This window comes from Lissotriton vulgaris, chromosome 12 (assembly GCF_964263255.1).
Source record: "Lissotriton vulgaris chromosome 12, aLisVul1.2, whole genome shotgun sequence".
NCBI lineage: Eukaryota > Metazoa > Chordata > Amphibia > Caudata > Salamandridae > Lissotriton > Lissotriton vulgaris.
Window position 1 is genome coordinate 237,979,260 of NC_141700.1, and position 23,865 is coordinate 238,003,124.

Consider the following 23,865-nt stretch of genomic DNA (forward strand, 5'->3'; position numbering starts at 1 on the left):
GCCATTCCGCCTCCGACTTGCCTTGCAGTCATGAATAGAGATAGCAACCTACTGCATAACTTCTGATATCTCATCCTCCTGTGTGGTCCGCTTCCACAAGGACAATTGGACCAGTGATGATCTGACATCATAAAGCAAAAGCAAGATGTTGTCTGACATGAGGGCCAATCTGTTGCCTAGCAAGCTGACATCATAAAGCTAAATGCAAGATGTTGTCTGACGTGAGGGCCACTCTGTTGTTGCCTAGCAAGCAGTAAGATACATTTATCTTGCTAATGAAATGAGTAGCAGGGTAGACCGGACGCCCAAGTGACAGCTATGATGGTAAAATGTACAAAATTAGGGCACTTTATAAGACCTCTAAATTTGAACGAGCGTGAGTTTGAGCATTAGAGTCAACTTCACTATTGCTGAACTGCTAGGAATTGGCTCAAATCATGATTATGAACATGCTATTCATAGCTTTTATTATTCCCATTAACTGTAGCATAACCCTACCTCTCAACTTATCAGCTGGCTTAATTGCTACTGGTGTACCATATCCTAAAACAAATAAAGTGAGAGTGGTACGCTGCCACTTGGCTTGCAAAAAGATCTCTATATCCTAATGTACCTTCTACAGTTGTTTAGAGCGTGTTGGCAAAAGAGGCATGAGACTCAGAGTAGTATGGTAGGTTAAAAACACAAATCGAGATTTGATTTTCTAATGAGCTGCTGATTTTCACAATAATACCAACTCCATAGTATTGATCTGTTTACCCTTTATAAAAAGCATGATTTTTTTGTATTGCTTTTAGTAAATGTGCTAACAGTGGACTTTTCCATCTGCAGATTATACTGAATGACCAGCAGTGGCAGTGTTTCGCAACAAATTGTCTCTGCATTGCCGATACTGAAGAAAAAAAAAAAAGACAGTCTTCCGGCATGGGGCATCATTTGACCAATATGTATGGTAAGTAAAGCTCACAATCATTCCTTTAGGCATTAAAAAGGCGTTTCAGCACCTGAATGTCATAACTACCTTCTAGTGGGGGGCCTGTGCTTGAATGTAATTTCTGCCAAGATGGAAGTATTATGGATCACATTGTGTCGGTCATGATAGTTAATAAAAGACTGACTGCATCCAAGGCTTCTTAAGCCTGCTTTAGATCCTGGTGCCACCAATGTTCCGTTTGAGGACATTGCTTCCTTTGAGGCTGAAATGCACTATCTCACTGTAGAACTATAGAGTTGCGTTCTCACGGAATGAAGCACATTTAACGTCTTCCGCTGCACTCTGTATGTTGGACTCTGATACTCAAGAAGGATTGTTGGTAAGGATAATCTCTGTTTTTGTATCTGCATCCCACTTTCAAAAAGGCCACAGTGCTTTGAGTGGTTCAGAGTATTTGCCATTCCACCTCCGACTTGCCTTGCAGTCATGAATAGAGATAGCAACCTACTGCATAACTTCTGATATCTCATCCTCCTGTGCGGTCCGCTTCCACAAGGACAATTGTACCAGTGATGATCTGACATCATAAAGCGAATGCAAGATGTTGTCTGACATGAGGGCCAATCTGTTGCCTAGCAAGCTGACATCATAAAGCTAAATGCAAGATGTTGTCTGACGTGAGGGCCACTCTGTTGTTGCCTAGCAAGCAGTAAGATACATTTATCTTGCTAATGAAATGAGTAGCAGGGTAGACCGGACGCCCAAGTGACCGCTATGATGGTAAAATGTACAAAATTAGGGCACTTTATAAGACCTCTAAATTTGAACGAGCGTGAGTTTGAGCATTAGAGTCAACTTCACTATTGCTGAACTGCTAGGAATTGGCTCAAATGATGATTATGAACATGCTATTCATAGCTTTTATTATTCCCATTAACTGTAGCATAACCCTACCTCTCAACTTATCAGCTGGCTTAATTGCTACTGTTGTACCATATCCTAAAACAAATAAAGTGAGGGGGGTACGCTGCCACTTGGCTGGCAAAAAGATCTCTATCTATGTCCTAATGTACCTTCTACAGTTGTTTAGAGCGTGTTGGCAAAAGAGGCATGAGATTCAGAGTAGTATGGTAGGTTAAAAACACAAATCGAGATTTGATTTTCTAATGAGCTGCTGATTTTCACAATAATACAAACTCCATAGTATTGATCTGTTTACCCTTTATAAAAAGCATGATTTTTTTGTATTGCTTTTAGTAAATGTGCTAACAGTGGACTTTTCCATCTGCAGATTATACTGAATGACCAGCAGTGGCAGTGTTTCGCAACAAATTGTCTCTGCATTGCCGATACTGAAGAAAAAAAAAAAGACAGTCTTCCAGCATAGGGCATCATTTGACCAATATGTATGGTAAGTAAAGCTCACAATCATTCCTTTCGGCATTAAAAAGGCATTTTCAGCACCTGAATGTCATCACTACCTTCTAGTGGGGGCCTGTGCTTGAATGTAATTTCTGCCAAAATGGAAGTATTATGGATCACATTGTGTCGGTCATGATAGTTAATAAAAGACTGACTGCATCCAAGGCTTCTTAAGCCTGCTTTAGATCCTGGTGCCACCAATGTTCCGTTTGGGGATATTGCTTCCTTTGAGGCTGAAATGCACTATCTCACTGTAGAACTATAGAGTTGCGTTCACACGGAATGAAGCACATTTGATGTCTTCAGCTGCACTCTGTATGTTGGACTCTGATACTCAAGAAGGACTGTTGGTAAGGATAATCTCTGTTTTTGTATCTGCATCCCACTTTCAAAAAGGCCACAGTGCTTTGAGTGGTTCAGAGTATTTGCCATTCCGCCTCCGACTTGCCTTGCAGTCATGAATAGAGATAGCAACCTACTGCATAACTTCTGATATCTCATCCTCCTGTGTGGTCCGCTTCCACAAGGACAATTGTACCAGTGATAATCTGACATCATAAAGCAAAAGCAAGATGTTGTCTGACATGAGGGCCAATCTGTTGCCTAGCAAGCTGACATCATAAAGCTAAATACAAGATGTTGTCTGACGTGAGGGCCACTCTGTTGTCGCCTAGCAAGCAGTAAGATACATTTATCTTGCTAATGAAATGAGTAGCAGGGTAGACCGGACGCCCAAGTGACAGCTATGATGGTAAAATGTACAAAATTCGGGCACTTTATAAGACCTCTAAATTTGAACGAGCGTGAGTTTGAGCATTAGAGTCATCTTCACTATTGCTTAACTGCTAGAAATTGGCTCAAATGATGATTATGAACATGCTATTCATAGCTTTTATTATTCCCATTAACTGTAGCATAACCCTACCTCTCAACTTATCAGCTGGCTTAATTGCTACTGTTGTACCATATCCTAAAACAAATAAAGTGAGGGGGGTACGCTGCCACTTGGCTGGCAAAAAGATCTCTATCTATGTCCTAATGTACCTTCTACAGTTGTTTAGAGCGTGTTGGCAAAAGAGGCATGAGATTCAGAGTAGTATGGTAGGTTAAAAACACAAATCGAGATTTGATTTTCTAATGAGCTGCTGATTTTCACAATAATACAAACTCCATAGTATTGATCTGTTTACCCTTTATAAAAAGCATGATTTTTTTGTATTGCTTTTAGTAAATGTGCTAACAGTGGACTTTTCCATCTGCAGATTATACTGAATGACCAGCAGTGGCAGTGTTTCGCAACAAATTGTCTCTGCATTGCCGATACTGAAGAAAAATAAAAAGACAGTCTTCCGGCATAGGGCATCATTTGACCAATATGTATGGTAAGTAAAGCTCACAATCATTCCTTTCGGCATTAAAAAGGCATTTTCAGCACCTGAATGTCATCACTACCTTCTAGTGGGGGCCTGTGCTTGAATGTAATTTCTGCCAAAATGGAAGTATTATGGATCACATTGTGTCGGTCATGATAGTTAATAAAAGACTGACTGCATCCAAGGCTTCTTAAGCCTGCTTTAGATCCTGGTGCCACCAATGTTCCGTTTGGGGATATTGCTTCCTTTGAGGCTGAAATGCACTATCTCACTGTAGAACTATAGAGTTGCGTTCACACGGAATGAAGCACATTTAACGTCTTCAGCTGCACTCTGTATGTTGGACTCTGATACTCAAGAAGGACTGTTGGTAAGGATAATCTCTGTTTTTGTATCTGCATCCCACTTTCAAAAAGGCCACAGTGCTTTGAGTGGTTCAGAGTATTTGCCATTCCGCCTCCGACTTGCCTTGCAGTCATGAATAGAGATAGCAACCTACTGCATAACTTCTGATATCTCATCCTCCTGTGTGGTCCGCTTCCACAAGGACAATTGTACCAGTGATAATCTGACATCATAAAGCAAAAGCAAGATGTTGTCTGACATGAGGGCCAATCTGTTGCCTAGCAAGCTGACATCATAAAGCTAAATACAAGATGTTGTCTGACGTGAGGGCCACTCTGTTGTCGCCTAGCAAGCAGTAAGATACATTTATCTTGCTAATGAAATGAGTAGCAGGGTAGACCGGACGCCCAAGTGACAGCTATGATGGTAAAATGTACAAAATTCGGGCACTTTATAAGACCTCTAAATTTGAACGAGCGTGAGTTTGAGCATTAGAGTCATCTTCACTATTGCTTAACTGCTAGAAATTGGCTCAAATGATGATTATGAACATGCTATTCATAGCTTTTATTATTCCCATTAACTGTAGCATAACCCTACCTCTCAACTTATCAGCTGGCTTAATTGCTACTGTTGTACCATATCCTAAAACGAATAAAGTGAGAGGGGTACGCTGCCACTTGGCTGGCAAAAAGATCTCTATCTATGTCCTAATGTACCTTCTACAGTTGTTTAGAGCGTGTTGGCAAAAGAGGCATGAGACTCAGAGTAGTATGGTAGGTTAAAAAAACAAATCGAGATTTGATTTTCTAATGAGCTGCTGATTTTCACAAAAATACAAACTCCATGGTATTGATCTGTTTACCCTTTATAAAAAGCATGATTTTTTGTATTGCTTGTAGTAAATGTGCTAACAGTGGACTTTTCCATCTGCAGATTATACTGAATGGCCAGCAGTGGCAGTGTTTCGCAACAAATTGTCTCTGCATTGCCGATACTGAAGAAAAAAAAAAAAAGACAGTCTTCCGGCATAGGGCATCATTTGGCCAATATGTATGGTAAGTAAAGCTCACAATCATTCCTTTAGGCATTAAAAAGGCGTTTTCAGCACCTGAATGTCATAACTACCTTCTAGTGGGGGCCTGTGCTTGAATGTAATTTCTGCCAAGATGGAAGTATTATGGATCACATTGTGTCGGTCATGATAGTTAATAAAAGACTGACTGCATCCAAGGCTTCTTAAGCCTGCTTTAGATCCTGGTGCCACCAATGTTCCGTTTGGGGATATTGCTTCCTTTGAGGCTGAAATGCACTATCTCACTGTAGAACTATAGAGTTGCGTTCACACGGAATGAAGCACATTTAACGTCTTCCGCTGCACTCTGTATGTTGGACTCTGATACTCAAGAAGGATTGTTGGTAAGGATAATCTCTGTTTTTGTATCTGCATCCCACTTTCAAAAAGGCCACAGTGCTTTGAGTGGTTCAGAGTATTTGCCATTCCGCCTCCGACTTGCCTTGCAGTCATGAATAGAGATAGCAACCTACTGCATAACTTCTGATATCTCATCCTCCTGTGTGGTCCGCTTCCACAAGGACAATTGGACCAGTGATGATCTGACATCATAAAGCAAAAGCAAGATGTTGTCTGACATGAGGGCCAATCTGTTGCCTAGCAAGCTGACATCATAAAGCTAAATGCAAGATGTTGTCTGACGTGAGGGCCACTCTGTTGTTGCCTAGCAAGCAGTAAGATACATTTATCTTGCTAATGAAATGAGTAGCAGGGTAGACCGGACGCCCAAGTGACAGCTATGATGGTAAAATGTACAAAATTAGGGCACTTTATAAGACCTCTAAATTTGAACGAGCGTGAGTTTGAGCATTAGAGTCAACTTCACTATTGCTGAACTGCTAGGAATTGGCTCAAATGATGATTATGAACATGCTATTCATAGCTTTTATTATTCCCATTAACTGTAGCATAACCCTACCTCTCAACTTATCAGCTGGCTTAATTGCTACTGTTGTACCATATCCTAAAACAAATAAAGTGAGAGGGGTACGCTGCCACTTGGCTTGCAAAAAGATCTCTATGTCCTAATGTACCTTCTACAGTTGTTTAGAGCGTGTTGGCAAAAGAGGCATGAGACTCAGAGTAGTATGGTAGGTTAAAAACACAAATCGAGATTTGATTTTCTAATGAGCTGCTGATTTTCACAATAATACCAACTCCATAGTATTGATCTGTTTACCCTTTATAAAAAGCATGATTTTTTTGTATTGCTTTTAGTAAATGTGCTAACAGTGGACTTTTCCATCTGCAGATTATACTGAATGACCAGCAGTGGCAGTGTTTCGCAACAAATTGTCTCTGCATTGCCGATACTGAAGAAAAAAAAAAAAGACAGTCTTCCGGCATGGGGCATCATTTGACCAATATGTATGGTAAGTAAAGCTCACAATCATTCCTTTAGGCATTAAAAAGGCGTTTCAGCACCTGAATGTCATAACTACCTTCTAGTGGGGGCCTGTGCTTGAATGAAATTTCTGCCAAGATGGAAGTATTATGGATCACATTGTGTCGGTCATGATAGTTAATAAAAGACTGACTGCATCCAAGGCTTCTTAAGCCTGCTTTAGATCCTGGTGCCACCAATGTTCCGTTTGAGGACATTGCTTCCTTTGAGGCTGAAATGCACTATCTCACTGTAGAACTATAGAGTTGCGTTCTCACGGAATGAAGCACATTTAACGTCTTCCGCTGCACTCTGTATGTTGGACTCTGATACTCAAGAAGGATTGTTGGTAAGGATAATCTCTGTTTTTGTATCTGCATCCCACTTTCAAAAAGGCCACAGTGCTTTGAGTGGTTCAGAGTATTTGCCATTCCACCTCCGACTTGCCTTGCAGTCATGAATAGAGATAGCAACCTACTGCATAACTTCTGATATCTCATCCTCCTGTGCGGTCCGCTTCCACAAGGACAATTGTACCAGTGATGATCTGACATCATAAAGCGAATGCAAGATGTTGTCTGACATGAGGGCCAATCTGTTGCCTAGCAAGCTGACATCATAAAACTAAATGCAAGATGTTGTCTGACGTGAGGGCCACTCTGTTGTTGCCTAGCAAGCAGTAAGATACATTTATCTTGCTAATGAAATGAGTAGCAGGGTAGACCGGACGCCCAAGTGACAGCTATGATGGTAAAATGTACAAAATTAGGGCACTTTATAAGACCTCTAAATTTGAACGAGCGTGAGTTTGAGCATTAGAGTCAACTTCACTATTGCTGAACTGCTAGGAATTGGCTCAAATGATGATTATGAACATGCTATTCATAGCTTTTATTATTCCCATTAACTGTAGCATAACCCTACCTCTCAACTTATCAGCTGGCTTAATTGCTACTGTTGTACCATATCCTAAAACAAATAAAGTGAGAGGGGTACGCTGCCACTTGGCTGGCAAAAAGATCTCTATCTATGTCCTAATGTACCTTCTACAGTTGTTTAGAGCGTGTTGGCAAAAGAGGCATGAGACTCAGAGTAGTATGGTAGGTTAAAAAAACAAATCGAGATTTGATTTTCTAATGAGCTGCTGATTTTCACAATAATACAAACTCCATGGTATTGATCTGTTTACCCTTTATAAAAAGCATGATTTTTTGTATTGCTTGTAGTAAATGTGCTAACAGTGGACTTTTCCATCTGCAGATTATACTGAATGACCAGCAGTGGCAGTGTTTCGCAACAAATTGTCTCTGCATTGCCGATACTGAAGAAAAAAAAAAAAAGACAGTCTTCCGGCATAGGGCATCATTTGGCCAATATGTATGGTAAGTAAAGCTCACAATCATTCCTTTAGGCATTAAAAAGGCGTTTTCAGCACCTGAATGTCATAACTACCTTCTAGTGGGGGCCTGTGCTTGAATGTAATTTCTGCCAAGATGGAAGTATTATGGATCACATTGTGTCGGTCATGATAGTTAATAAAAGACTGACTGCATCCAAGGCTTCTTAAGCCTGCTTTAGATCCTGGTGCCACCAATGTTCCGTTTGGGGATATTGCTTCCTTTGAGGCTGAAATGCACTATCTCACTGTAGAACTATAGAGTTGCGTTCACACGGAATGAAGCACATTTAACGTCTTCCGCTGCACTCTGTATGTTGGACTCTGATACTCAAGAAGGATTGTTGGTAAGGATAATCTCTGTTTTTGTATCTGCATCCCACTTTCAAAAAGGCCACAGTGCTTTGAGTAGTTCAGAGTATTTGCCATTCCGCCTCCGACTTGCCTTGCAGTCATGAATAGAGATAGCAACCTACTGCATAACTTCTGATATCTCATCCTCCTGTGTGGTCCGCTTCCACAAGGACAATTGGACCAGTGATGATCTGACATCATAAAGCAAAAGCAAGATGTTGTCTGACATGAGGGCCAATCTGTTGCCTAGCAAGCTGACATCATAAAGCTAAATGCAAGATGTTGTCTGACGTGAGGGCCACTCTGTTGTTGCCTAGCAAGCAGTAAGATACATTTATCTTGCTAATGAAATGAGTAGCAGGGTAGACCGGACGCCCAAGTGACAGCTATGATGGTAAAATGTACAAAATTAGGGCACTTTATAAGACCTCTAAATTTGAACGAGCGAGAGTTTGAGCATTAGAGTCAACTTCACTATTGCTGAACTGCTAGGAATTGGCTCAAATGATGATTATGAACATGCTATTCATAGCTTTTATTATTCCCATTAACTGTAGCATAACCCTACCTCTCAACTTATCAGCTGGCTTAATTGCTACTGTTGTACCATATCCTAAAACAAATAAAGTGAGAGGGGTACGCTGCCACTTGGCTGGCAAAAAGATCTCTATCTATGTCCTAATGTACCTTCTACAGTTGTTTAGAGCGTGTTGGCAAAAGAGGCATGAGACTCAGAGTAGTATGGTAGGTTAAAAAAACAAATCGAGATTTGATTTTCTAATGAGCTGCTGATTTTCACAATAATACAAACTCCATGGTATTGATCTGTTTACCCTTTATAAAAAGCATGATTTTTTGTATTGCTTGTAGTAAATGTGCTAACAGTGGACTTTTCCATCTGCAGATTATACTGAATGACCAGCAGTGGCAGTGTTTCGCAACAAATTGTCTCTGCATTGCCGATACTGAAGAAAAAAAAAAAAAGACAGTCTTCCGGCATAGGGCATCATTTGGCCAATATGTATGGTAAGTAAAGCTCACAATCATTCCTTTAGGCATTAAAAAGGCGTTTTCAGCACCTGAATGTCATAACTACCTTCTAGTGGGGGCCTGTGCTTGAATGTAATTTCTGCCAAGATGGAAGTATTATGGATCACATTGTGTCGGTCATGATAGTTAATAAAAGACTGACTGCATCCAAGGCTTCTTAAGCCTGCTTTAGATCCTAGTGCCACCAATGTTCCGTTTGAGGACATTGCTTCCTTTGAGGCTGAAATGCACTATCTCACTGTAGAACTATAGAGTTGCGTTCACACGGAATGAAGCACATTTAACGTCTTCCGCTGCACTCTGTATGTTGGACTCTGATACTCAAGAAGGATTGTTGGTAAGGATAATCTCTGTTTTTGTATCTGCATCCCACTTTCAAAAAGGCCACAGTGCTTTGAGTGGTTCAGAGTATTTGCCATTCCGCCTCCGACTTGCCTTGCAGTCATGAATAGAGATAGCAACCTACTGCATAACTTCTGATATCTCATCCTCCTGTGTGGTCCGCTTCCACAAGGACAATTGGACCAGTGATGATCTGACATCATAAAGCAAAAGCAAGATGTTGTCTGACATGAGGGCCAATCTGTTGCCTAGCAAGCTGACATCATAAAGCTAAATGCAAGATGTTGTCTGACGTGAGGGCCACTCTGTTGTTGCCTAGCAAGCAGTAAGATACATTTATCTTGCTAATGAAATGAGTAGCAGGGTAGACCGGACGCCCAAGTGACAGCTATGATGGTAAAATGTACAAAATTAGGGCACTTTATAAGACCTCTAAATTTGAACGAGCGTGAGTTTGAGCATTAGAGTCAACTTCACTATTGCTGAACTGCTAGGAATTGGCTCAAATCATGATTATGAACATGCTATTCATAGCTTTTATTATTCCCATTAACTGTAGCATAACCCTACCTCTCAACTTATCAGCTGGCTTAATTGCTACTGGTGTACCATATCCTAAAACAAATAAAGTGAGAGTGGTACGCTGCCACTTGGCTTGCAAAAAGATCTCTATATCCTAATGTACCTTCTACAGTTGTTTAGAGCGTGTTGGCAAAAGAGGCATGAGACTCAGAGTAGTATGGTAGGTTAAAAACACAAATCGAGATTTGATTTTCTAATGAGCTGCTGATTTTCACAATAATACCAACTCCATAGTATTGATCTGTTTACCCTTTATAAAAAGCATGATTTTTTTGTATTGCTTTTAGTAAATGTGCTAACAGTGGACTTTTCCATCTGCAGATTATACTGAATGACCAGCAGTGGCAGTGTTTCGCAACAAATTGTCTCTGCATTGCCGATACTGAAGAAAAAAAAAAAAGACAGTCTTCCGGCATGGGGCATCATTTGACCAATATGTATGGTAAGTAAAGCTCACAATCATTCCTTTAGGCATTAAAAAGGCGTTTCAGCACCTGAATGTCATAACTACCTTCTAGTGGGGGGCCTGTGCTTGAATGTAATTTCTGCCAAGATGGAAGTATTATGGATCACATTGTGTCGGTCATGATAGTTAATAAAAGACTGACTGCATCCAAGGCTTCTTAAGCCTGCTTTAGATCCTGGTGCCACCAATGTTCCGTTTGAGGACATTGCTTCCTTTGAGGCTGAAATGCACTATCTCACTGTAGAACTATAGAGTTGCGTTCTCACGGAATGAAGCACATTTAACGTCTTCCGCTGCACTCTGTATGTTGGACTCTGATACTCAAGAAGGATTGTTGGTAAGGATAATCTCTGTTTTTGTATCTGCATCCCACTTTCAAAAAGGCCACAGTGCTTTGAGTGGTTCAGAGTATTTGCCATTCCACCTCCGACTTGCCTTGCAGTCATGAATAGAGATAGCAACCTACTGCATAACTTCTGATATCTCATCCTCCTGTGCGGTCCGCTTCCACAAGGACAATTGTACCAGTGATGATCTGACATCATAAAGCGAATGCAAGATGTTGTCTGACATGAGGGCCAATCTGTTGCCTAGCAAGCTGACATCATAAAGCTAAATGCAAGATGTTGTCTGACGTGAGGGCCACTCTGTTGTTGCCTAGCAAGCAGTAAGATACATTTATCTTGCTAATGAAATGAGTAGCAGGGTAGACCGGACGCCCAAGTGACCGCTATGATGGTAAAATGTACAAAATTAGGGCACTTTATAAGACCTCTAAATTTGAACGAGCGTGAGTTTGAGCATTAGAGTCAACTTCACTATTGCTGAACTGCTAGGAATTGGCTCAAATGATGATTATGAACATGCTATTCATAGCTTTTATTATTCCCATTAACTGTAGCATAACCCTACCTCTCAACTTATCAGCTGGCTTAATTGCTACTGTTGTACCATATCCTAAAACAAATAAAGTGAGGGGGGTACGCTGCCACTTGGCTGGCAAAAAGATCTCTATCTATGTCCTAATGTACCTTCTACAGTTGTTTAGAGCGTGTTGGCAAAAGAGGCATGAGATTCAGAGTAGTATGGTAGGTTAAAAACACAAATCGAGATTTGATTTTCTAATGAGTTGCTGATTTTCACAATAATACAAACTCCATAGTATTGATCTGTTTACCCTTTATAAAAAGCATGATTTTTTGTATTGCTTGTAGTAAATGTTCTAACAGTGGACTTTTCCATCTGCAGATTATACTGAATGACCAGCAGTGGCAGTGTTTCGCAACAAATTGTCTCTGCATTGCCGATACTGAAGAAAAAAAAAAAGACAGTCTTCCAGCATAGGGCATCATTTGACCAATATGTATGGTAAGTAAAGCTCACAATCATTCCTTTCGGCATTAAAAAGGCATTTTCAGCACCTGAATGTCATCACTACCTTCTAGTGGGGGCCTGTGCTTGAATGTAATTTCTGCCAAAATGGAAGTATTATGGATCACATTGTGTCGGTCATGATAGTTAATAAAAGACTGACTGCATCCAAGGCTTCTTAAGCCTGCTTTAGATCCTGGTGCCACCAATGTTCCGTTTGGGGATATTGCTTCCTTTGAGGCTGAAATGCACTATCTCACTGTAGAACTATAGAGTTGCGTTCACACGGAATGAAGCACATTTGACGTCTTCAGCTGCACTCTGTATGTTGGACTCTGATACTCAAGAAGGACTGTTGGTAAGGATAATCTCTGTTTTTGTATCTGCATCCCACTTTCAAAAAGGCCACAGTGCTTTGAGTGGTTCAGAGTATTTGCCATTCCGCCTCCGACTTGCCTTGCAGTCATGAATAGAGATAGCAACCTACTGCATAACTTCTGATATCTCATCCTCCTGTGTGGTCCGCTTCCACAAGGACAATTGTACCAGTGATAATCTGACATCATAAAGCAAAAGCAAGATGTTGTCTGACATGAGGGCCAATCTGTTGCCTAGCAAGCTGACATCATAAAGCTAAATACAAGATGTTGTCTGACGTGAGGGCCACTCTGTTGTCGCCTAGCAAGCAGTAAGATACATTTATCTTGCTAATGAAATGAGTAGCAGGGTAGACCGGACGCCCAAGTGACAGCTATGATGGTAAAATGTACAAAATTCGGGCACTTTATAAGACCTCTAAATTTGAACGAGCGTGAGTTTGAGCATTAGAGTCATCTTCACTATTGCTTAACTGCTAGAAATTGGCTCAAATGATGATTATGAACATGCTATTCATAGCTTTTATTATTCCCATTAACTGTAGCATAACCCTACCTCTCAACTTATCAGCTGGCTTAATTGCTACTGTTGTACCATATCCTAAAACAAATAAAGTGAGGGGGGTACGCTGCCACTTGGCTGGCAAAAAGATCTCTATCTATGTCCTAATGTACCTTCTACAGTTGTTTAGAGCGTGTTGGCAAAAGAGGCATGAGATTCAGAGTAGTATGGTAGGTTAAAAACACAAATCGAGATTTGATTTTCTAATGAGCTGCTGATTTTCACAATAATACAAACTCCATAGTATTGATCTGTTTACCCTTTATAAAAAGCATGATTTTTTTGTATTGCTTTTAGTAAATGTGCTAACAGTGGACTTTTCCATCTGCAGATTATACTGAATGACCAGCAGTGGCAGTGTTTCGCAACAAATTGTCTCTGCATTGCCGATACTGAAGAAAAATAAAAAGACAGTCTTCCGGCATAGGGCATCATTTGACCAATATGTATGGTAAGTAAAGCTCACAATCATTCCTTTCGGCATTAAAAAGGCATTTTCAGCACCTGAATGTCATCACTACCTTCTAGTGGGGGCCTGTGCTTGAATGTAATTTCTGCCAAAATGGAAGTATTATGGATCACATTGTGTCGGTCATGATAGTTAATAAAAGACTGACTGCATCCAAGGCTTCTTAAGCCTGCTTTAGATCCTGGTGCCACCAATGTTCCGTTTGGGGATATTGCTTCCTTTGAGGCTGAAATGCACTATCTCACTGTAGAACTATAGAGTTGCGTTCACACGGAATGAAGCACATTTAACGTCTTCAGCTGCACTCTGTATGTTGGACTCTGATACTCAAGAAGGACTGTTGGTAAGGATAATCTCTGTTTTTGTATCTGCATCCCACTTTCAAAAAGGCCACAGTGCTTTGAGTGGTTCAGAGTATTTGCCATTCCGCCTCCGACTTGCCTTGCAGTCATGAATAGAGATAGCAACCTACTGCATAACTTCTGATATCTCATCCTCCTGTGTGGTCCGCTTCCACAAGGACAATTGTACCAGTGATAATCTGACATCATAAAGCAAAAGCAAGATGTTGTCTGACATGAGGGCCAATCTGTTGCCTAGCAAGCTGACATCATAAAGCTAAATACAAGATGTTGTCTGACGTGAGGGCCACTCTGTTGTTGCCTAGCAAGCAGTAAGATACATTTATCTTGCTAATGAAATGAGTAGCAGGGTAGACCGGACGCCCAAGTGACAGCTATGATGGTAAAATGTACAAATTTCGGGCACTTTATAAGACCTCTAAATTTGAACGAGCGTGAGTTTGAGCATTAGAGTCATCTTCACTATTGCTTAACTGCTAGAAATTGGCTCAAATGATGATTATGAACATGCTATTCATAGCTTTTATTATTCCCATTAACTGTAGCATAACCCTACCTCTCAACTTATCAGCTGGCTTAATTGCTACTGTTGTACCATATCCTAAAACGAATAAAGTGAGAGGGGTACGCTGCCACTTGGCTGGCAAAAAGATCTCTATCTATGTCCTAATGTACCTTCTACAGTTGTTTAGAGCGTGTTGGCAAAAGAGGCATGAGACTCAGAGTAGTATGGTAGGTTAAAAAAACAAATCGAGATTTGATTTTCTAATGAGCTGCTGATTTTCACAAAAATACAAACTCCATGGTATTGATCTGTTTACCCTTTATAAAAAGCATGATTTTTTGTATTGCTTGTAGTAAATGTGCTAACAGTGGACTTTTCCATCTGCAGATTATACTGAATGGCCAGCAGTGGCAGTGTTTCGCAACAAATTGTCTCTGCATTGCCGATACTGAAGAAAAAAAAAAAAAGACAGTCTTCCGGCATAGGGCATCATTTGGCCAATATGTATGGTAAGTAAAGCTCACAATCATTCCTTTAGGCATTAAAAAGGCGTTTTCAGCACCTGAATGTCATAACTACCTTCTAGTGGGGGCCTGTGCTTGAATGTAATTTCTGCCAAGATGGAAGTATTATGGATCACATTGTGTCGGTCATGATAGTTAATAAAAGACTGACTGCATCCAAGGCTTCTTAAGCCTGCTTTAGATCCTGGTGCCACCAATGTTCCGTTTGGGGATATTGCTTCCTTTGAGGCTGAAATGCACTATCTCACTGTAGAACTATAGAGTTGCGTTCACACGGAATGAAGCACATTTAACGTCTTTCGCTGCACTCTGTATGTTGGACTCTGATACTCAAGAAGGATTGTTGGTAAGGATAATCTCTGTTTTTGTATCTGCATCCCACTTTCAAAAAGGCCACAGTGCTTTGAGTGGTTCAGAGTATTTGCCATTCCGCCTCCGACTTGCCTTGCAGTCATGAATAGAGATAGCAACCTACTGCATAACTTCTGATATCTCATCCTCCTGTGTGGTCCGCTTCCACAAGGACAATTGGACCAGTGATGATCTGACATCATAAAGCAAAAGCAAGATGTTGTCTGACATGAGGGCCAATCTGTTGCCTAGCAAGCTGACATCATAAAGCTAAATGCAAGATGTTGTCTGACGTGAGGGCCACTCTGTTGTTGCCTAGCAAGCAGTAAGATACATTTATCTTGCTAATGAAATGAGTAGCAGGGTAGACCGGACGCCCAAGTGACAGCTATGATGGTAAAATGTACAAAATTAGGGCACTTTATAAGACCTCTAAATTTGAACGAGCGTGAGTTTGAGCATTAGAGTCAACTTCACTATTGCTGAACTGCTAGGAATTGGCTCAAATCATGATTATGAACATGCTATTCATAGCTTTTATTATTCCCATTAACTGTAGCATAACCCTACCTCTCAACTTATCAGCTGGCTTAATTGCTACCGGTGTACCATATCCTAAAACAAATAAAGTGAGAGTGGTACGCTGCCACTTGGCTTGCAAAAAGATCTCTATATCCTAATGTACCTTCTACAGTTGTTTAGAGCGTGTTGGCAAAAGAGGCATGAGACTCAGAGTAGTATGGTAGGTTAAAAACACAAATCGAGATTTGATTTTCTAATGAGCTGCTGATTTTCACAATAATACCAACTCCATAGTATTGATCTGTTTACCCTTTATAAAAAGCATGATTTTTTTGTATTGCTTTTAGTAAATGTGCTAACAGTGGACTTTTCCATCTGCAGATTATACTGAATGACCAGCAGTGGCAGTGTTTCGCAACAAATTGTCTCTGCATTGCCGATACTGAAGAAAAAAAAAAAAGACAGTCTTCCGGCATGGGGCATCATTTGACCAATATGTATGGTAAGTAAAGCTCACAATCATTCCTTTAGGCATTAAAAAGGCGTTTCAGCACCTGAATGTCATAACTACCTTCTAGTGGGGGCCTGTGCTTGAATGTAATTTCTGCCAAGATGGAAGTATTATGGATCACATTGTGTCGGTCATGATAGTTAATAAAAGACTGACTGCATCCAAGGCTTCTTAAGCCTGCTTTAGATCCTGGTGCCACCAATGTTCCGTTTGAGGACATTGCTTCCTTTGAGGCTGAAATGCACTATCTCACTGTAGAACTATAGAGTTGCGTTCTCACGGAATGAAGCACATTTAACGTCTTCCGCTGCACTCTGTATGTTGGACTCTGATACTCAAGAAGGATTGTTGGTAAGGATAATCTCTGTTTTTGTATCTGCATCCCACTTTCAAAAAGGCCACAGTGCTTTGAGTGGTTCAGAGTATTTGCCATTCCACCTCCGACTTGCCTTGCAGTCATGAATAGAGATAGCAACCTACTGCATAACTTCTGATATCTCATCCTCCTGTGCGGTCCGCTTCCACAAGGACAATTGTACCAGTGATGATCTGACATCATAAAGCGAATGCAAGATGTTGTCTGACATGAGGGCCAATCTGTTGCCTAGCAAGCTGACATCATAAAGCTAAATGCAAGATGTTGTCTGACGTGAGGGCCACTCTGTTGTTGCCTAGCAAGCAGTAAGATACATTTATCTTGCTAATGAAATGAGTAGCAGGGTAGACCGGACGCCCAAGTGACCGCTATGATGGTAAAATGTACAAAATTAGGGCACTTTATAAGACCTCTAAATTTGAACGAGCGTGAGTTTGAGCATTAGAGTCAACTTCACTATTGCTGAACTGCTAGGAATTGGCTCAAATGATGATTATGAACATGCTATTCATAGCTTTTATTATTCCCATTAACTGTAGCATAACCCTACCTCTCAACTTATCAGCTGGCTTAATTGCTACTGTTGTACCATATCCTAAAACAAATAAAGTGAGGGGGGTACGCTGCCACTTGGCTGGCAAAAAGATCTCTATCTATGTCCTAATGTACCTTCTACAGTTGTTTAGAGCGTGTTGGCAAAAGAGGCATGAGATTCAGAGTAGTATGGTAGGTTAAAAACACAAATCGAGATTTGATTTTCTAATGAGCTGCTGATTTTCACAATAATACAAACTCCATAGTATTGATCTGTTTACCCTTTATAAAAAGCATGATTTTTTTGTATTGCTTTTAGTAAATGTGCTAACAGTGGACTTTTCCATCTGCAGATTATACTGAATGACCAGCAGTGGCAGTGTTTCGCAACAAATTGTCTCTGCATTGCCGATACTGAAGAAAAAAAAAAAGACAGTCTTCCAGCATAGGGCATCATTTGACCAATATGTATGGTAAGTAAAGCTCACAATCATTCCTTTCGGCATTAAAAAGGCATTTTCAGCACCTGAATGTCATCACTACCTTCTAGTGGGGGCCTGTGCTTGAATGTAATTTCTGCCAAAATGGAAGTATTATGGATCACATTGTGTCGGTCATGATAGTTAATAAAAGACTGACTGCATCCAAGGCTTCTTAAGCCTGCTTTAGATCCTGGTGCCACCAATGTTCCGTTTGGGGATATTGCTTCCTTTGAGGCTGAAATGCACTATCTCACTGTAGAACTATAGAGTTGCGTTCACACGGAATGAAGCACATTTGACGTCTTCAGCTGCACTCTGTATGTTGGACTCTGATACTCAAGAAGGACTGTTGGTAAGGATAATCTCTGTTTTTGTATCTGCATCCCACTTTCAAAAAGGCCACAGTGCTTTGAGTGGTTCAGAGTATTTGCCATTCCGCCTCCGACTTGCCTTGCAGTCATGAATAGAGATAGCAACCTACTGCATAACTTCTGATATCTCATCCTCCTGTGTGGTCCGCTTCCACAAGGACAATTGTACCAGTGATAATCTGACATCATAAAGCAAAAGCAAGATGTTGTCTGACATGAGGGCCAATCTGTTGCCTAGCAAGCTGACATCATAAAGCTAAATACAAGATGTTGTCTGACGTGAGGGCCACTCTGTTGTCGCCTAGCAAGCAGTAAGATACATTTATCTTGCTAATGAAATGAGTAGCAGGGTAGACCGGACGCCCAAGTGACAGATATGATGGTAAAATGTACAAAATTCGGGCACTTTATAAGACCTCTAAATTTGAACGAGCGTGAGTTTGAGCATTAGAGTCATCTTCACTATTGCTTAACTGCTAGAAATTGGCTCAAATGATGATTATGAACATGCTATTCATAGCTTTTATTATTCCCATTAACTGTAGCATAACCCTACCTCTCAACTTATCAGCTGGCTTAATTGCTACTGTTGTACCATATCCTAAAACAAATAAAGTGAGGGGGGTACGCTGCCACTTGGCTGGCAAAAAGATCTCTATCTATGTCCTAATGTACCTTCTACAGTTGTTTAGAGCGTGTTGGCAAAAGAGGCATGAGATTCAGAGTAGTATGGTAGGTTAAAAACACAAATCGAGATTTGATTTTCTAATGAGCTGCTGATTTTCACAATAATACAAACTCCATAGTATTGATCTGTTTACCCTTTATAAAAAGCATGATTTTTTTGTATTGCTTTTAGTAAATGTGCTAACAGTGGACTTTTCCATCTGCAGATTATACTGAATGACCAGCAGTGGCAGTGTTTCGCAACAAATTGTCTCTGCATTGCCGATACTGAAGAAAAATAAAAAGACAGTCTTCCGGCATAGGGCATCATTTGACCAATATGTATGGTAAGTAAAGCTCACAATCATTCCTTTCGGCATTAAAAAGGCATTTTCAGCACCTGAATGTCATCACTACCTTCTAGTGGGGGCCTGTGCTTGAATGTAATTTCTGCCAAAATGGAAGTATTATGGATCACATTGTGTCGGTCATGATAGTTAATAAAAGACTGACTGCATCCAAGGCTTCTTAAGCCTGCTTTAGATCCTGGTGCCACCAATGTTCCGTTTGGGGATATTGCTTCCTTTGAGGCTGAAATGCACTATCTCACTGTAGAACTATAGAGTTGCGTTCACACGGAATGAAGCACATTTGACGTCTTCAGCTGCACTCTGTATGTTGGACTCTGATACTCAAGAAGGACTGTTGGTAAGGATAATCTCTGTTTTTGTATCTGCATCCCACTTTCAAAAAGGCCACAGTGCTTTGAGTGGTTCAGAGTATTTGCCATTCCGCCTCCGACTTGCCTTGCAGTCATGAATAGAGATAGCAACCTACTGCATAACTTCTGATATCTCATCCTCCTGTGTGGTCCGCTTCCACAAGGACAATTGTACCAGTGATAATCTGACATCATAAAGCAAAAGCAAGATGTTGTCTGACATGAGGGCCAATCTGTTGCCTAGCAAGCTGACATCATAAAGCTAAATACAAGATGTTGTCTGACGTGAGGGCCACTCTGTTGTCGCCTAGCAAGCAGTAAGATACATTTATCTTGCTAATGAAATGAGTAGCAGGGTAGACCGGACGCCCAAGTGACAGCTATGATGGTAAAATGTACAAAATTCGGGCACTTTATAAGACCTCTAAATTTGAACGAGCGTGAGTTTGAGCATTAGAGTCATCTTCACTATTGCTTAACTGCTAGAAATTGGCTCAAATGATGATTATGAACATGCTATTCATAGCTTTTATTATTCCCATTAACTGTAGCATAACCCTACCTCTCAACTTATCAGCTGGCTTAATTGCTACTGTTGTACCATATCCTAAAACAAATAAAGTGAGGGGGGTACGCTGCCACTTGGCTGGCAAAAAGATCTCTATCTATGTCCTAATGTACCTTCTACAGTTGTTTAGAGCGTGTTGGCAAAAGAGGCATGAGATTCAGAGTAGTATGGTAGGTTAAAAACACAAATCGAGATTTGATTTTCTAATGAGCTGCTGATTTTCACAATAATACACACTCCATAGTATTGATCTGTTTACCCTTTATAAAAAGCATGATTTTTTTGTATTGCTTTTAGTAAATGTGCTAACAGTGGACTTTTCCATCTGCAGATTATACTGAATGACCAGCAGTGGCAGTGTTTCGCAACAAATTGTCTCTGCATTGCCGATACTGAAGAAAAATAAAAAGACAGTCTTCCGGCATAGGGCATCATTTGACCAATATGTATGGTAAGTAAAGCTCACAATCATTCCTTTCGGCATTAAAAAGGCATTTTCAGCACCTGAATGTCATCACTACCTTCTAGTGGGGGCCTGTGCTTGAATGTAATTTCTGCCAAAATGGAAGTATTATGGATCACATTGTGTCGGTCATGATAGTTAATAAAAGACTGACTGCATCCAAGGCTTCTTAAGCCTGCTTTAGATCCTGGTGCCACCAATGTTCCGTTTGGGGATATTGCTTCCTTTGAGGCTGAAATGCACTATCTCACTGTAGAACTATAGAGTTGCGTTCACACGGAATGAAGCACATTTAACGTCTTCAGCTGCACTCTGTATGTTGGACTCTGATACTCAAGAAGGACTGTTGGTAAGGATAATCTCTGTTTTTGTATCTGCATCCCACTTTCAAAAAGGCCACAGTGCTTTGAGTGGTTCAGAGTATTTGCCATTCCGCCTCCGACTTGCCTTGCAGTCATGAATAGAGATAGCAACCTACTGCATAACTTCTGATATCTCATCCTCCTGTGTGGTCCGCTTCCACAAGGACAATTGTACCAGTGATAATCTGACATCATAAAGCAAAAGCAAGATGTTGTCTGACATGAGGGCCAATCTGTTGCCTAGCAAGCTGACATCATAAAGCTAAATACAAGATGTTGTCTGACGTGAGGGCCACTCTGTTGTCGCCTAGCAAGCAGTAAGATACATTTATCTTGCTAATGAAATGAGTAGCAGGGTAGACCGGACGCCCAAGTGACAGCTATGATGGTAAAATGTACAAAATTCGGGCACTTTATAAGACCTCTAAATTTGAACGAGCGTGAGTTTGAGCATTAGAGTCATCTTCACTATTGCTTAACTGCTAGAAATTGGCTCAAATGATGATTATGAACATGCTATTCATAGCTTTTATTATTCCCATTAACTGTAGCATAACCCTTCCTCTCAACTTATCAGCTGGCTTAATTGCTACTGTTGTACCATATCCTAAAACGAATAAAGTGAGAGGGGTACGCTGCCACTTGTCTGGCAAAAAGATCTCTATCTATGTCCTAATGTACCTTCTACAGTTGTTTAGAGCGTGTTGGCAAAAGAGGCATGAGACTCAGAGTAGTATGGTAGGTTAAAAAAACAAATCGAGATTTGATTTTCTAATGAGCTGCTGATTTTCACAAAAATACAAACTCCATGGTATTGATCTGTTTACCCTTTATAAAAAGCATGATTTTTTGTATTGCTTGTAGTAAATGTGCTAACAGTGGACTTTTCCATCTGCAGATTATACTGAATGGCCAGCAGTGGCAGTGTTTCGCAACAAATTGTCTCTGCATTGCCGATACTGAAGAAAAAAAAAAAAAGACAGTCTTCCGGCATAGGGCATCATTTGGCCAATATGTATGGTAAGTAAAGCTCACAATCATTCCTTTAGGCATTAAAAAGGCGTTTTCAGCACCTGAATGTCATAACTACCTTCTAGTGGGGGCCTGTGCTTGAATGTAATTTCTGCCAAGATGGAAGTATTATGGATCACATTGTGTCGGTCATGATAGTTAATAAAAGACTGACTGCATCCAAGGCTTCTTAAGCCTGCTTTAGATCCTGGTGCCACCAATGTTCCGTTTGGGGATATTGCTTCCTTTGAGGCTGAAATGCACTATCTCACTGTAGAACTATAGAGTTGCGTTCACACGGAATGAAGCACATTTAACGTCTTTCGCTGCACTCTGTATGTTGGACTCTGATACTCAAGAAGGATTGTTGGTAAGGATAATCTCTGTTTTTGTATCTGCATCCCACTTTCAAAAAGGCCACAGTGCTTTGAGTGGTTCAGAGTATTTGCCATTCCGCCTCCGACTTGCCTTGCAGTCATGAATAGAGATAGCAACCTACTGCATAACTTCTGATATCTCATCCTCCTGTGTGGTCCGCTTCCACAAGGACAATTGGACCAGTGATGATCTGACATCATAAAGCAAAAGCAAGATGTTGTCTGACATGAGGGCCAATCTGTTGCCTAGCAAGCTGACATCATAAAGCTAAATGCAAGATGTTGTCTGACGTGAGGGCCACTCTGTTGTTGCCTAGCAAGCAGTAAGATACATTTATCTTGCTAATGAAATGAGTAGCAGGGTAGACCGGACGCCCAAGTGACAGCTATGATGGTAAAATGTACAAAATTAGGGCACTTTATAAGACCTCTAAATTTGAACGAGCGTGAGTTTGAGCATTAGAGTCAACTTCACTATTGCTGAACTGCTAGGAATTGGCTCAAATCATGATTATGAACATGCTATTCATAGCTTTTATTATTCCCATTAACTGTAGCATAACCCTACCTCTCAACTTATCAGCTGGCTTAATTGCTACCGGTGTACCATATCCTAAAACAAATAAAGTGAGAGTGGTACGCTGCCACTTGGCTTGCAAAAAGATCTCTATATCCTAATGTACCTTCTACAGTTGTTTAGAGCGTGTTGGCAAAAGAGGCATGAGACTCAGAGTAGTATGGTAGGTTAAAAACACAAATCGAGATTTGATTTTCTAATGAGCTGCTGATTTTCACAATAATACCAACTCCATAGTATTGATCTGTTTACCCTTTATAAAAAGCATGATTTTTTTGTATTGCTTTTAGTAAATGTGCTAACAGTGGACTTTTCCATCTGCAGATTATACTGAATGACCAGCAGTGGCAGTGTTTCGCAACAAATTGTCTCTGCATTGCCGATACTGAAGAAAAAAAAAAAAGACAGTCTTCCGGCATGGGGCATCATTTGACCAATATGTATGGTAAGTAAAGCTCACAATCATTCCTTTAGGCATTAAAAAGGCGTTTCAGCACCTGAATGTCATAACTACCTTCTAGTGGGGGCCTGTGCTTGAATGTAATTTCTGCCAAGATGGAAGTATTATGGATCACATTGTGTCGGTCATGATAGTTAATAAAAGACTGACTGCATCCAAGGCTTCTTAAGCCTGCTTTAGATCCTGGTGCCACCAATGTTCCGTTTGAGGACATTGCTTCCTTTGAGGCTGAAATGCACTATCTCACTGTAGAACTATAGAGTTGCGTTCTCACGGAATGAAGCACATTTAACGTCTTCCGCTGCACTCTGTATGTTGGACTCTGATACTCAAGAAGGATTGTTGGTAAGGATAATCTCTGTTTTTGTATCTGCATCCCACTTTCAAAAAGGCCACAGTGCTTTGAGTGGTTCAGAGTATTTGCCATTCCACCTCCGACTTGCCTTGCAGTCATGAATAGAGATAGCAACCTACTGCATAACTTCTGATATCTCATCCTCCTGTGCGGTCCGCTTCCACAAGGACAATTGTACCAGTGATGATCTGACATCATAAAGCGAATGCAAGATGTTGTCTGACATGAGGGCCAATCTGTTGCCTAGCAAGCTGACATCATAAAG